General features: G+C 39.2%; 1 protein-coding gene across 2 annotated transcripts in view; it reads left to right on the top strand.

Annotated features, from left to right (window-relative positions):
- Nucleotides 1-444: 444 nt before the first annotated feature.
- The window catches only part of LOC129726586 (protein unc-13 homolog B), a 91,235-nt gene continuing 78,640 nt past the window's right edge, over nt 445-13,039 (top strand). For both annotated transcript variants that reach the window (XM_055683481.1, XM_055683471.1), the window contains exon 1: nt 445-1,013. The gene's annotated coding sequence lies outside the window, so the exon portion shown is untranslated. The remainder of the gene's footprint in view (nt 1,014-13,039) is intronic.

Below are 13,039 nucleotides of genomic sequence, written 5' to 3'. Positions count from 1 at the left end.
GGTCGCCAAGAAGAAAGGGCACTTCTTCGGTCTGTAGCTTTGTGGTGCTTTGGGTGTCACCACCAGCGGAAGTTCGGCCGTCTCTTCCTCGGGGAACGGTTTTCAGGAACGCGGTGTGAAAGCATTGTGACAGCAGTGAAAGAAGTAAATCCCCCTTTCCCCGTTGCCGTTCCCAGAGAGTGTGTGTGTTCGAGTGTTCCAGAGGCCAACCCCCGTGTGCTTGGCGTGCCATCCCGAGAATTGATTTTTCTTCCTCCTGTGTTCCAGAATTTGGTTCACCCGGAATAAAATAAAACAGAAAAGGAACTCGCGTCTTGTTATGTGTCTGCTTTTCCCATCGATGTTTAGCTGTTTTCTTCTCTCTGCAATGGATTTGTGGAAAATTGGGTTTTCCTAACTAACCAAGCAACCAACAAACCTAAAAAAGAAAAGAAACATTAAAGAAAAACAAGTGGCAGCGGTGAAGAGCTACTTTTCCAGTGCAAAACTTGTGTGTTTTTCGTTCTCCTCGTCGTCGTCGTCGTCGTCTCGTCGTGTGTGTTTCTGTGTTTCGGTGTTGAGTGTGAAGAAAAACGCGTGCGACTTCGCGAACGCTCGTCCGGGTTGGGGTGGAAACGTGTGAAGGGGTGGTTAGTGTGGATCGATTGCCAAAGGATTAACACACACACGCAGCAGCAGCAGCAGGAGCAGGAGCAGGAGGAGGAGTGGAACGGTCCCGATTCGAACGCAGCAAAAACGGAGCACTTTTGCAACCGTCGCCGGGAGCAGCAACAGCAGCCGCAAGAAACTTGTCCGGAGTGCTGTTATGCCTTGTTACGATTGAATCAAAATATTTACCCGCATATCTCCGGTGGACTGCAGTCCTGCTTCGGCAGAGTACATCGAACCGCAGCGGACCCCGCCGGAACAGCGGACAGCAGCCTCCTTCTGGTGGGCCCGACCGAGTATCATCACAGCCGCCTCGATCCCCACCAGCACGAGACTCCTGCGGCGACGGGAGCCACTAGAAAAAGGTTTGGGCAACAGTTTATCACTCTGTAGTATCTCACCTCTCTTTCTCTCATTTCATCGTAAACTCCCTCTCTTGCGCTTTTTCTATACCTAACCACGAATCCTTTCCCAATAATAATAATAACGGGAAGAAAAAAATCATCCCACCTCAAAAAATGAAACACACAACCCGGAGCGGAACGGTAAACTCTCCTCCTGCTTACTACGTGTGTACTTACCGAAAGGGTCTCCCAGTTTTTTTTTTCCTCCATTTCCCTTCGCAGCACAGGAATTTGACATATTTTCCACCGTCGTTCGTCTCTTCGCCCGACCGCCATCCATACCTTTCTTGCCAACAAAATAAAAAAAGCACCCATAATCGGTGGAAGAAAATGTGGTGATAGATGTGCTCTAGATGTAGACATACTTGCGAAGCGAAAATTATGAGCGCCATGTTCAAGCAACTGACGTGGGTAGGTTGGCGGGCGGCTACCGTGGGGCTACAGGGTAGCGGATGTGGGTGCGAAGTATATTTGGACAAGATAATTTAAAGACAATTCGTGGCGCACGAAATCTCTTCCTCTCTCTTTCTCTCGGTTCCGTTGAACACTGATTGACAGACAGCTCAGTGATTCCGGAATTGACAGCCGCAGGCTGCAGCTAGAATCGTGTGACCGAGGGTGGAAGGAAGGGATGAAGGTGTAAACTTAGTAGGAACAGCAGACAAACAACGTTTCACTCACAGATCGATCGGTGGAATTTTCAGTTTTTAGCTCCTCACTAGTAGCAGCGCGTAAGGTGAGCTTCTTTCCTGCGTAGCAGGTTTTTGGGTGGAGCCTGCAAAACTCAAGGTCTTGCTCGGTTGCCTGCCTACCTGCCCGTGAAGAGATTGTTTACCTCCAGCCAGTAGGAGGACACGAGGTGGAGGGGTCTGAGGTTGATTTTAATATTTTCCCGACAGGTTCTCGTCGTGGGTTTTCTTCTAGCCCACGCATCGCCATTCGAAGGGAAGTTTTTCTATCGGGTTGTTTGATTTTTACATACTGCTTGGTGAGTGGAAGAAGAGAAAAAAACGAGTCTGTAAAGGCCGCCTTAATATTCTCTTCAAGAAAGTTTAATCCGACAATTTGTTTTTCGCCCCACTTCAACGGATCTGCCGGTTACGATAAGCGCTAGCCCGCTATTGATGGGACGGCCGGAAGTGTTGGAAATATATAATGCCTGATAATCAATATCATCAGCGCATACAGTGACTGGCGAACAACAACCGGTTCTCTGCTTGCTTGGCAATGATGGAAACTCGTGCTGACAAATTATGGGGACGCTTGTGCTGAAGTGGAAGAAATCGGCGAGAGAGAGAGAGGAAAGCAGTTCCGGAGGGATTTGTTTTAAATTTTCTCCATTGACTCTCGATTTGCTAGAACATAAATCATCGTTACGCCTTGCCGTGCTTTGCTCGTAACATATACACTTGGGCCGGAAAGGTTGTAAAATCGAACGACGTTGGTTGTTATATTTGAAATAAAAAGGAAGAAAAAAAAATGAATTGAAATCATAAACAGAACACATGCCTCAAGCGAACCGGAATTTATTTCTGAGCTCTTGGGCATTTGAAATGGAAATAAGTGACATTATGATATGCTTTTTGTTCAACATTCTTCATTCAATTTAGCGAATTACAATATCGTTTGAGTCTGATGGAGGCGCATGGTACTACACAGGCGCTGGAATTATGGAGACGCATTTTTATCAGTAACAGTTCACCTGTTATATCATAGATGGAACAGATTTGGTTCTCAACGTTGCTCAAATGTTTTTGAACACTCAGGTTGGATTTCTAAATTGTGTAGAAATACCTTGGACACTTTATATAACGTGTGAGTGGGAAGAGGTACAATTTTAACACAATATGGGAGAATTTATTCCAACAGTAAAAAAATAATGAAATAATCGAACCAAAAATTTTTATACACTGTGAATACAAAAATTGTTCACTGAAAACATGCTTTTTGTTTAGTTTATGAGTCAAGAAAGCCGAAAAACAAAATTACGATTAAATAATGTTAACATTTTTAGGGAAAGTTTCAGAAGTCTTTGATCGGATATAATTTAGAATAAAATTATTGCGTTGAAAAAGTATCAGTTATGTTTTCTAATATCTAAAGATTAAAAGACAATCCTCTGTATCTTTTACTCTCATAAATTCTGCAAAAATGGAACGCATGTAAATCGTTCTGAAAATGTCTATGTTTTTAACTATTAGTGAGTTTTATATATAAAACCAAAGCGTTTTAAGTGAGGAATACCGGAAGTCGGGTGAATAAAAATTTTAAAGAAAAATAAATGCTAAAATGGATCCAAACCTTGAAGTTAAAATGAATGCAAATGAGTATTTAGAAAGACGAAAATAAATTTAAAATAAATCCAAGACAAAAAAAAGGAAATTGACTAGAAGAAAGCCAAAAGAAAAAAATTATGTTGGTTTATACAGCTTTCGAATTTTCAGATTATAGTCAAAATTTGAAATGACGGAAATTGCGAAGAATCAAAATTTGGATAGCCAGAAAAATAAACTTTAAATCAAAATGACCGAAAGAAAATCTGTTGCGAGATTGAAGCTGAAAAAATCAAATATGGAAAAAGGTCAACAAGACCAAAATAGTCGAGCAGAAGGAGATCAATAAAGATAAAAAAAATCCGAGATAACAAAATCGATAAACTGACCATTCAGAATTAAAGAAAAAATAATTACACATATTTGAAAATAACCAAAGTTGAGAAATGCAGAGCAAAAGCCAAAGTTGAAAGTCGTAAATCATATCCGAATTGCGTCAAAATAAGACAAATAATTTAACAAAGTAAATAAAAATAACTCAAAAAATTGTTCAAAGCAACATAAAAAAGCATCCAAGCCACAAAAAATCTCAAAGTAACTCGAAAATGATGAAAGAAATACTTAAAGTGATGTAAAAAGAACACAAAAATTCCTAAAAAAATTAAATAAAATGTCAAAATAATCGGAAGGCTCAAATTCTTGTGTTTAAATATAAAAGAATGATACAATAAAATTAAATTGACACAGGAATATCACAAAACGACAGGATACAAATATATAATGCTAAAAAATAAGTAAAAGTGATACAGCGACGTTTCGATTATATCACGTTCGAGAAAAAATTCGCTTGATGTATTTGAAACATATTAAGGCATTTGAAAAGTAAAAATGGTCAATTCACAACAGATTCTCAGGAAACACTTAGTGTCATGATGGATACACACTTCCATGGCTCGACTCATTCGACTTCTGATAACGCACAGGACTTCTTTATAGCTCAGTCTAGCTCAATTCATGACAAGACTAGAGTTCAAGACATAGCCAGTGTCATTTTCACGAGGTCAAGAGTTGAGTGGGCAGTGGATTCTTTCAAGCCCTTCAAATCGCCTGGACCGGATGGGATTTATCCAGTGCTTTTACAAAAGAGTAAGGATATTACAGTCCCCTTTCTGGTAGTGATGTTTAGGGCTAGCATGATACTAAGCTACATTCCTAGTAAATGGCGAGAAGTCCGCGTCATATTTTTTCCTAAGGCTGGAAAACGTGACAGGACGAATCCCAAAGCATACAGACCAATCAGTCTAGCGTCTGTCATTTTAAAAATGATGGAAAAAATCATCAATCTACATATCAAATTATCATATTTGAACAGTAGACCATTGAACAAATTCCAGTTTGCCTACCAAGCTGGTAAATCAACTGAAACAGCACTTCACACGTTGGTTTCAAAACTAGAAAAGTCTTTTGATGCCAAGGAAATCTCACTGGCAGCTTTTCTTGATATTAAGGGTGCATTTGACAACGCCTCTCACGAATCTATAAAGAAAGCTATGATAAATCGGGGTTTTGACATATGCATCTCGAACTGGATACTTGCTATGTTGTTAGACAATCGGTTAATCACAGCCAATTTAGGAAGATCAACTTTAACGACAAAACCAACAAGAGGCTGCCTGCAAGGAGGGGTTTTATCCCGTTTATTGTGGTCTCTGGCAGTCGATGATCTTCTTAACAACTTAACAAACCTAGGTTATGAAGTAATTGGATTTGCTGATGATATTACTATCTTAGTTAGGGGCAAATGTGGGCCTACTATTACTAATAGAATGCAAACTGCCCTAAAATACACACTCCAATGGTGTAAGCAGGAAGGACTAAATGTTAATCCTTCTGAAACAGTCATTATCCCATTCACAAGAAAGAGAAAGTATAATATTGCAACTCTAAAGTTGGGAGAAACACAGTTGGAGCTATCCAAGCAAACCAAGTACCTAAGTGTCATGCTTGACCATAAATTTAACTGGAACGACCATCTTGAGTACGCAATCTCAAAAGCCAACAATGCTCTTTGGGCTTGCAGCAATACATTTGGTCAAGGATGGTTAAAATCGTTTCAGAGAATTATCATGAGAGAATCCTATTGGATTCTGATCACGCATTATACGCGATGTTTTGTATCGTCCCACGAGAAGAAAACCTATGTGACAAATAAATTGCCGAAAGAACACCAAAATGTGCGGGTTTTTGCTTGTTTAAATAAAACTTCGATATCGGCCAACATACATCAGTGAACAAACCTTCGATACAAAAAAAAAAACCGACGAACAAAGGTACATTGAGTTGACAATGACAACAGCAAGCAACATTTTATTAAACGATGAAAAACCTTTTTTACTGTCAACACTTGCGACACAGAAAGAAAGGGGGATAATTGTTCAAGCGATCGAAATCGCTTCTCTTTTCCGATAATTATCGTCCAGCGATTCTCCTCTTTCGTTTTGATACTTGGATTCTATCAGCGGAGAGTGATTCATCGGTTTGTAGAGCTATTGGCAATTCCATCTCTGAGAGAGAATGAATTATCTCAGCGAACCTCCGAATTGGTTCACTCGGACTGGCATAACGTACGATGAATATTAGAACCGACTGAGAGACGAAGTTGACTCACACGCTGAAAAAGATCGATGGTTATCGCCGATTTTATCGCCGATCACCATCATTGCATTTGGTGAGAAGTGGGGACTCAAACCAAGGATGATTCATTGGATTTACTTGGCTATAGTGAGACCCAGAATAACTTATGCCTCATTAGTGTGGTGGCCCAAAACTACACAAACATCAGCTCAGAAAAAACTGGATAAGCTACAACGTCTGGCATGCCTATCAATAACTGGAGCATTAGCCAGCGCACCATCCAAAGCCTTAGAAGCTCTTTTGTATCTTCTACCTTTGAATCAATATGTGCAACTTGAAGCGGAAAAAGGGGCTCTCAGGCTCAAACGCGTTAAACTTCTTCACGAAGGGGATCTGGAAGGACACTTACGAATCCTTAAAGATTTTCAACTGAACAACTTAGTAATAATGCATGAAGACTGGATGGAGTCCAAGACTAACTTCAATATTCCCTTCAAAGTGATTGAATCCTCTCGCAGCGAATGGGAAGAAGGAGGGCCTAAAACTCGCCCAGGATCACTCTTGTTTTTCACAGATGGCTCTAAAATGGGTGAATCTACTGGTGCTGGGGTTACTGGACCAGGAATTAATATATCAATTCCAATGGGACAGTGGCCCACAGTCTTCCAAACTGAAATAAATGCTATCCTAACAAGCACAAATATTTGTTTGGCTAGAAAATATAGATATGCCAAAATCTGCATTTTCTCTGATAGTCAAGCAGCTCTTAATGCGCTTGAAGCCTACACATACCAGTCGAAGTTAGTTTGGGATTGTATTTTATCCCTACGACAACTGACTGTAACAAACGGTGTAAATCTATACTGGGTGCCTGGTCACTGTGGTATAGAAGGAAATGAAAAAGCCGATCTCATAGCAAGAATTGGTTCTTCAACTGCATTCTTCGGACCGGAGCCATTCTGTGGGGTTTCTACATCCTGCCTGAAATCAGAGCTCAGAGCCTGGGGAGCAATGATGATTGGTGCCAACTGGAGGGCTACTTCCAATGCAAGATAATCTAAACTATTCATTACACCTTGTAATAGAATCACCCGCAACCTCCTCAGTACCAATAAAGCTGGCCTACTGACTGGACACTGTCCGAGTAAACTGACAGAAGACATATGTCGCTACTGTAATCTTGAAGTTGAAACTTCGGAACATCTACTGTGCCAATGCGGCGCATTTTTTCAGCAAAGATAGCGTATTTTTGGAAAAGGTGTCATAAGGTGGAAAAAAAAACATATCAACATATTTGGAGAGCTTCGTAGTCGCGAGGTTACAGGGTCCGCTTTGATAAGCGAGTGGTCGTGGGCTCGAATCTTAGTAGAATCAGGCCATTTGGTTTTCAAAGGACTTTAACATGGGTTCATTCCCAGGCTCTCTACTACATAACCTTCCTTCAAGGTGAGTTCTATAGTACCCTTGCTGACTTTCATCCTTACAAAAAAGTCCCTCTTATAATAAAACTGTTCTGAGTAACGTATAATAGTTCTCTTCAGCTCAGTTATTTAAATAAATCTGATAAAAGCAGAGTGTAGAGTTAAAAAATAAACAACGCATTTTGTTATCCCCGGCGGCGCAGCGTATTTTGCGGCACCCGAAAAATCATATTTAATTCTGATATTCGCAGCTATACGAAACAAGAAGAAAAAAAAGAAGAAGAAAAAGGAGACAATTCAAACGGCAATTCGATTGTGTTCCACGCCCCACTGTGCGTCAACAGCGGCAATGTAGTTTTCACTTGGCTTGACTGCATAAAAGTGAATTTCGAGTTTTCTGCACTGATAGACGACGAGTAATCAGCGCTCTGTTTAACATTGCTCGGTACAGTACTGTTGCCTGTGCCATCATATTTTCCTTCAAGACATCACTTTTGTTAACTTAAACATATATATTACCAGCAGAACGTAATACTGTTTGATAGTGGAGGGGGTTACGAACTTTCCGAAAAAGCTTCACCTTCAAGACATCAAAATAGTCTAGGCTCATGGAAGCTCATATTAGTTGACCTATTGGGATGGGGAGATTTTGTCAATTTTTTTTTTTGCCACTGCTATACAGGATATCTCAGCAGGCAGTTGGTGTCCACGCATGAACTCTGTGCTAGGCGTGCTCGCATATGATTGGTACATTGTTAGTGAAAATTCGACCTTGAAACTTTTATTCAATTTTCACTGTTTAACAATGAAGTGATAATGAAAATTGAAGAATCACACAATTGTCCATCATTTTATCAATCGACATATCGACTATTGTGATCCATCATGTGGTTACATCAGTATAACCGTTTGAAATCCTTCATTCCAACGTTACACCTTGGTTTTAGTTTTCCGCAGAATGTATCTCGATATAGTGCGGTTAGACGTAGTCCTACGTCAAAAAAAAAAACAAAAGCGTATCTTTCACTCCAATGATACTGCCAATAATATGAAGTGCGGAGTACAGAAAACACCTGGGCAATATCACAATAGATCAAAATGTCTCTGGTCGCAGTAATGAGTCCACACAGAGGAAAAAAACATATTTATTTGAAGAAAGGGAAAAAAGGTTCCTTCTGTATCAACGAATAAAATTATATTTATTATCAAACTTAACTTTTCAACAAATTGAAACATAACTCAACATGTAACGAAACACTAATGTCTTCCACAAAAATATTGAGGGTTTTTTTAATGGATATAAATATTTCGTAAGCATCATATAAAAGCTAAATTTAAAATAATAATTTCAACATTACTATTGCCTGTTTCTACGTCCATCGATTCATCTCAATCATTTTCGTTATTGACATCGCTTTCATGAAAGCATTCTGATTGATCATAGACGGAACATACAGCTTGTCTGTCAAAAAGTTATGTGTGGCTAATTCGTCCTTCCAGCCTTGGATAATTTTTAGTGGTTTAGGTTCCGGAGTAACTATTTGCTTTCAAGACTTTGTAAATGATAGATGAAACATCCTGCCAAGGCTCAAAAAGCCAGGCCGTTTTAGGTTGCTTGTGGAATCGGTATTTGCCTTCCTTTAGCTTTAAAGTTTGTGGTTTGTGACAGTGCGTCTTTCATAGATCTCCGGGAGGTAAGTTTTCACGGCTCTTTTTCACGATTGCCCATTAAAAATTTGATTTATTTTTTAACCGTTTTTTAGCATTGACTGAAATGACAGGGTGAAAAAAGAAACCACGCATCGCTACAGGGAGGAAAAGGGAGGTATCTCTTTCTGACTCTAGCGTTTGCAGTGAGAATTTATTTCATATTCTGCCTGAACAACGAAACGGCGAAATGTAAGTTCAACATTTCACTTTCAACAGTTGTGTCTGACGTTAAAATCTAACACTCAAATTGGCCGTGGAGTATCGTCAACTTGATATGCCAGATTAGACAGTCCAAAAATACCAAAATGAATTATTGGAAAATAGCAATAAGAGAATAACTGGTTACAACGACACAAAAATAATACGAAAATATGCTACAAATAACACAGAGATGAAAAAATGACGCAGAAAAAGTTAGAAAAACTCATTTTTCGTTGTATATATAAAAAACAAAAAAAATCAACAAAAAAAATCTTAAAAAACTGAATTGATCGGGTAATAAGAGTCGCACTGTTCAAAAATCTAGAAAGAACAAATGGCGGAAAAACTTTAAAAGTCACAAGATCCAATAATACCAATATAACCCCTAGATTCAGAGACAACCATAGAAATCGCAATTTTGAAATGATTTTCGACAAACAATAGTGAAAAAGTGAAAAAAACCTTTTTGTCCAAATCAAGGAAAAGAAAAACAAAAAATGGATGAGGCGAATTTCAAAACTAAACACGAAAAGACCAAAGTGTCGAATAAAAGTAGTTGGAATAACACTCAGTTTCTTTTAAGTGAACGTCAAAACTGACTATCGAAAAGACTGTCTTAGAAACAGGAGAAGCGAAATTTAAAATGATCGCAAGTCTGCAATTTAAAATGAAGTCGTGTATCCATGAAGCCTGGAAGTTCAAAAACCTTATAGATAGTCATTAAAATTAACGTTCAGAGATAATGCAAATGGAATGTTACAAAGATTACAGTTTGAAAAAAAAAAAACATGCACACACATGGGTTGTATGCAAAGCCACGAACGCTAGGTTGACGTAGAACTAGATACGACTGTTTGTTACATTACTTGTATTGAATACAGGGTGCTAGGTAGCTCACTAAAAATCCTTTAATGGGTGATAGAGGACCCTATTTGATGAAAAAAATCCTTCTACGCGTATGGTCAAAATTCTACTGCTCCAGTGTTATTCACTTTTTCATTTTCCGGTTATGTTTGCCTTTAACAAGATCTAGCACAAAAAGTATGATAGCTAGCTCAATTCTGTTGTTTTTTTTGGGTAGCTAAGAAAATTTCCTAATCAATAGTGTCTTTAAAACATCATACTAGAGAAAAAAGAAGCACTTAGAATGGAACAAATGTGAAATTGAATGTTTTTTTGAGAACTGAAATGCAATTTTCTCTCTGAAATGTGTGATGAACATGGGTTTTGTTGTTAACCAAATTAAACATTGAAGTCTACTCTACAAGATGTTCTTTGACGCCAAGCACCTAACTCTCTTCATTTAGCTGTTATTTCACTTTAAAAGCAATAAGCTGCGCCTTCATTCAACGACGCGTCTACGTGAACACAGTGAAGCAGAAAATTGTGATCCTTACAACACTTAATGCTGCTTTTATTTATCCCAATGAAAATTTGACGGCACATATATTTTGAATTGGAAGCATCCCAAATCGTTTGTGTGTTGTCAAAATACGGCAACTTTGAAATTGGACATATTTTTCACTTTTTCCGGTTTATTTTTTTTTTATTTTACATCCATATGTAACCGATCTTTCTGAGAGACTTAGTTCTACGAAAAATTTCACGAGGGTTGTATGCAAAGCCACGACCGTAAGGTTGACGTAGAACTACATAAGGTTGTATGTTGCATCACTTATATTGATTATATTTAAAATTTTGTGCAAAAGAGGAGTTAAAGTGCTACAGAATTTTAGTTTGCACATACATCACTGCAACATTATACAACGCAAACAAGTTTCAACAGTCAAAGTGCATGCAGATTAAAATAACATTTTACCTTTGATCCCAGCGCGAAACCAGAAAATTATCTTCAATAATTTGTTTGTTGTCCTTATAAGGATATCATATCGGATTTTGTTTGAAATTTGTTGATCGCATCTGTGTGCTACTCCGACAGAGGAAATTAAGGCATTCTGACAACACAGTTGAGAGCTGATTTTACACTGAAAATTTGACGGCACCTATTATTTTGAAAGCCACAATCCCAAAACGTTTGTGTGTTTTCAAAATACGGCAACTTTTACTAGAGGAAGTGCCCCTGCACCAGCTGGCCCCAATATCGCTACTGCTGTTGAGTAAGGATTGTCTCAGTCGCTATCTAGAACTAATCAGAGCGGTTTCGGCTGAAACAGGCACTTATATAGGCCAAATAGTACATTTCACTAGGTCTATAATTCAGTCGTCCGTGCTTGGGAAAGCAATTATATAACGACCAATAAGATCATTGAAGATGTTCATTCACTTACGGCAAAGCTCTCGCCCGATCGCTCGCGTAGGCGTTCAGCATGGCAAAGGCCTTAGGCTTGACAATTTTCAAGGTTTAATTATGCGATAACTTATTTTTTATGCAGATTATAAAAGCTGTTCGGGTGTTGTGCTTATTACGTGAGCTTGAGCTTGATTGATCACCACCGGTTGCCACATCGTTACTGACCAGGATCGATGTTCATATCCAATGATCCCTGGTGCTGATCAGTACCGATGCCTGCCGGTCCAGCACATAGATCAAAGAGAGGAAGGAAAGAAAAATTGGTTCGATACTTGTTGCAACTAGAGACCGGATATACTCATGCACACTCCACAAGTATCACGGGAGTATGGAGGAGAGATTGGTGTTAGTTGTTTGTCACGTTTCTTTTCAAAACTTCTTCGTATGAAAATTCTAATTCTATCGATTGCGAAAGAGCGACGACGCGCGCGTCCGTCTACCCAACCCAACCCAAGAGACGTACAATGTTTACGAAAATCGAGCGAAGGATATGTGTATCGCGTTCCAGAACGTTGGTATGTTATCAAAATAAGGCAACTTTTTATTAGATGTATTCACTACTGCCCGCTATCGCACAGAGACAGCCTTTCACTAAAGGAAGTATCCCACTGCATCAGCTGGCCCTACTACTATCGATGCTGTATCTGCTAAAACTGCTGCGCAATCCGTTTGCCACAGCTGCGACCGCTATCCGCTACCATTGATATCCGCTGCCCCTGCATTAACTGGCCCTGCTACTATCGGTGCTGAGACGGAGACCCGCTGTAACTGCTGCGCTATCCGTTGCCATGCCACAATTGTGGCCGCTATCCGCTGCCATTGATTTTTGCTGCACTGCTACTGCCGCTAAGGGATGACTGCTGTTGTCGCTGTCTAGAACTAATATGTGCGGTTTCGGCTGAAACAGACTCTAATATAGGCCAAATAGTACATTCAAATCACTAGGTCTATAATTTTGTCGACCGTGCTTGAGGAGCAATCATATAACGACCAATCAAACGTCGAATTTTGTGTTTTTTTACTAGGTTTGTCAATTTTTAATAGTTCGAATAAAAAAAAAATAATCTGCATTTGGGAGGAATCATAGAAGATTTTTCAATCTATCGCTGCAAGAACGAAGGTAATCCATTGCATACTGACTGATTTATTAGCATTTGAAATTGAACAATTTTTCACTTTTTCCGGTTTTAGTTTTTTTAATTTTACATGTATGTATGTAGTCGAACTTCCTGAGAGACGTAGTTCTACGTCAAAAATAACACAAAGGTTGTGTGCAAAGTCATATCCTAAGGCTGTTACTTGTCTACTTACTTGCATTCAAGAGTGATCAATAACAAAAACTTTCATCCAACGCTAATAAAATAATTCTCTGGAAATAATGTTGTGCCACTGGAACAATTCAAAATGTCATCCGGGTCGACTTGCGGCCATTTGGAA

Source organism: Wyeomyia smithii, chromosome 1 (assembly GCF_029784165.1).
Source record: "Wyeomyia smithii strain HCP4-BCI-WySm-NY-G18 chromosome 1, ASM2978416v1, whole genome shotgun sequence".
Classification (NCBI taxonomy): Eukaryota; Metazoa; Arthropoda; class Insecta; order Diptera; family Culicidae; genus Wyeomyia; species Wyeomyia smithii.
Note: the sequence above shows the minus strand (reverse complement) of the source record. Positions and strands in the feature narration are given on the sequence as shown.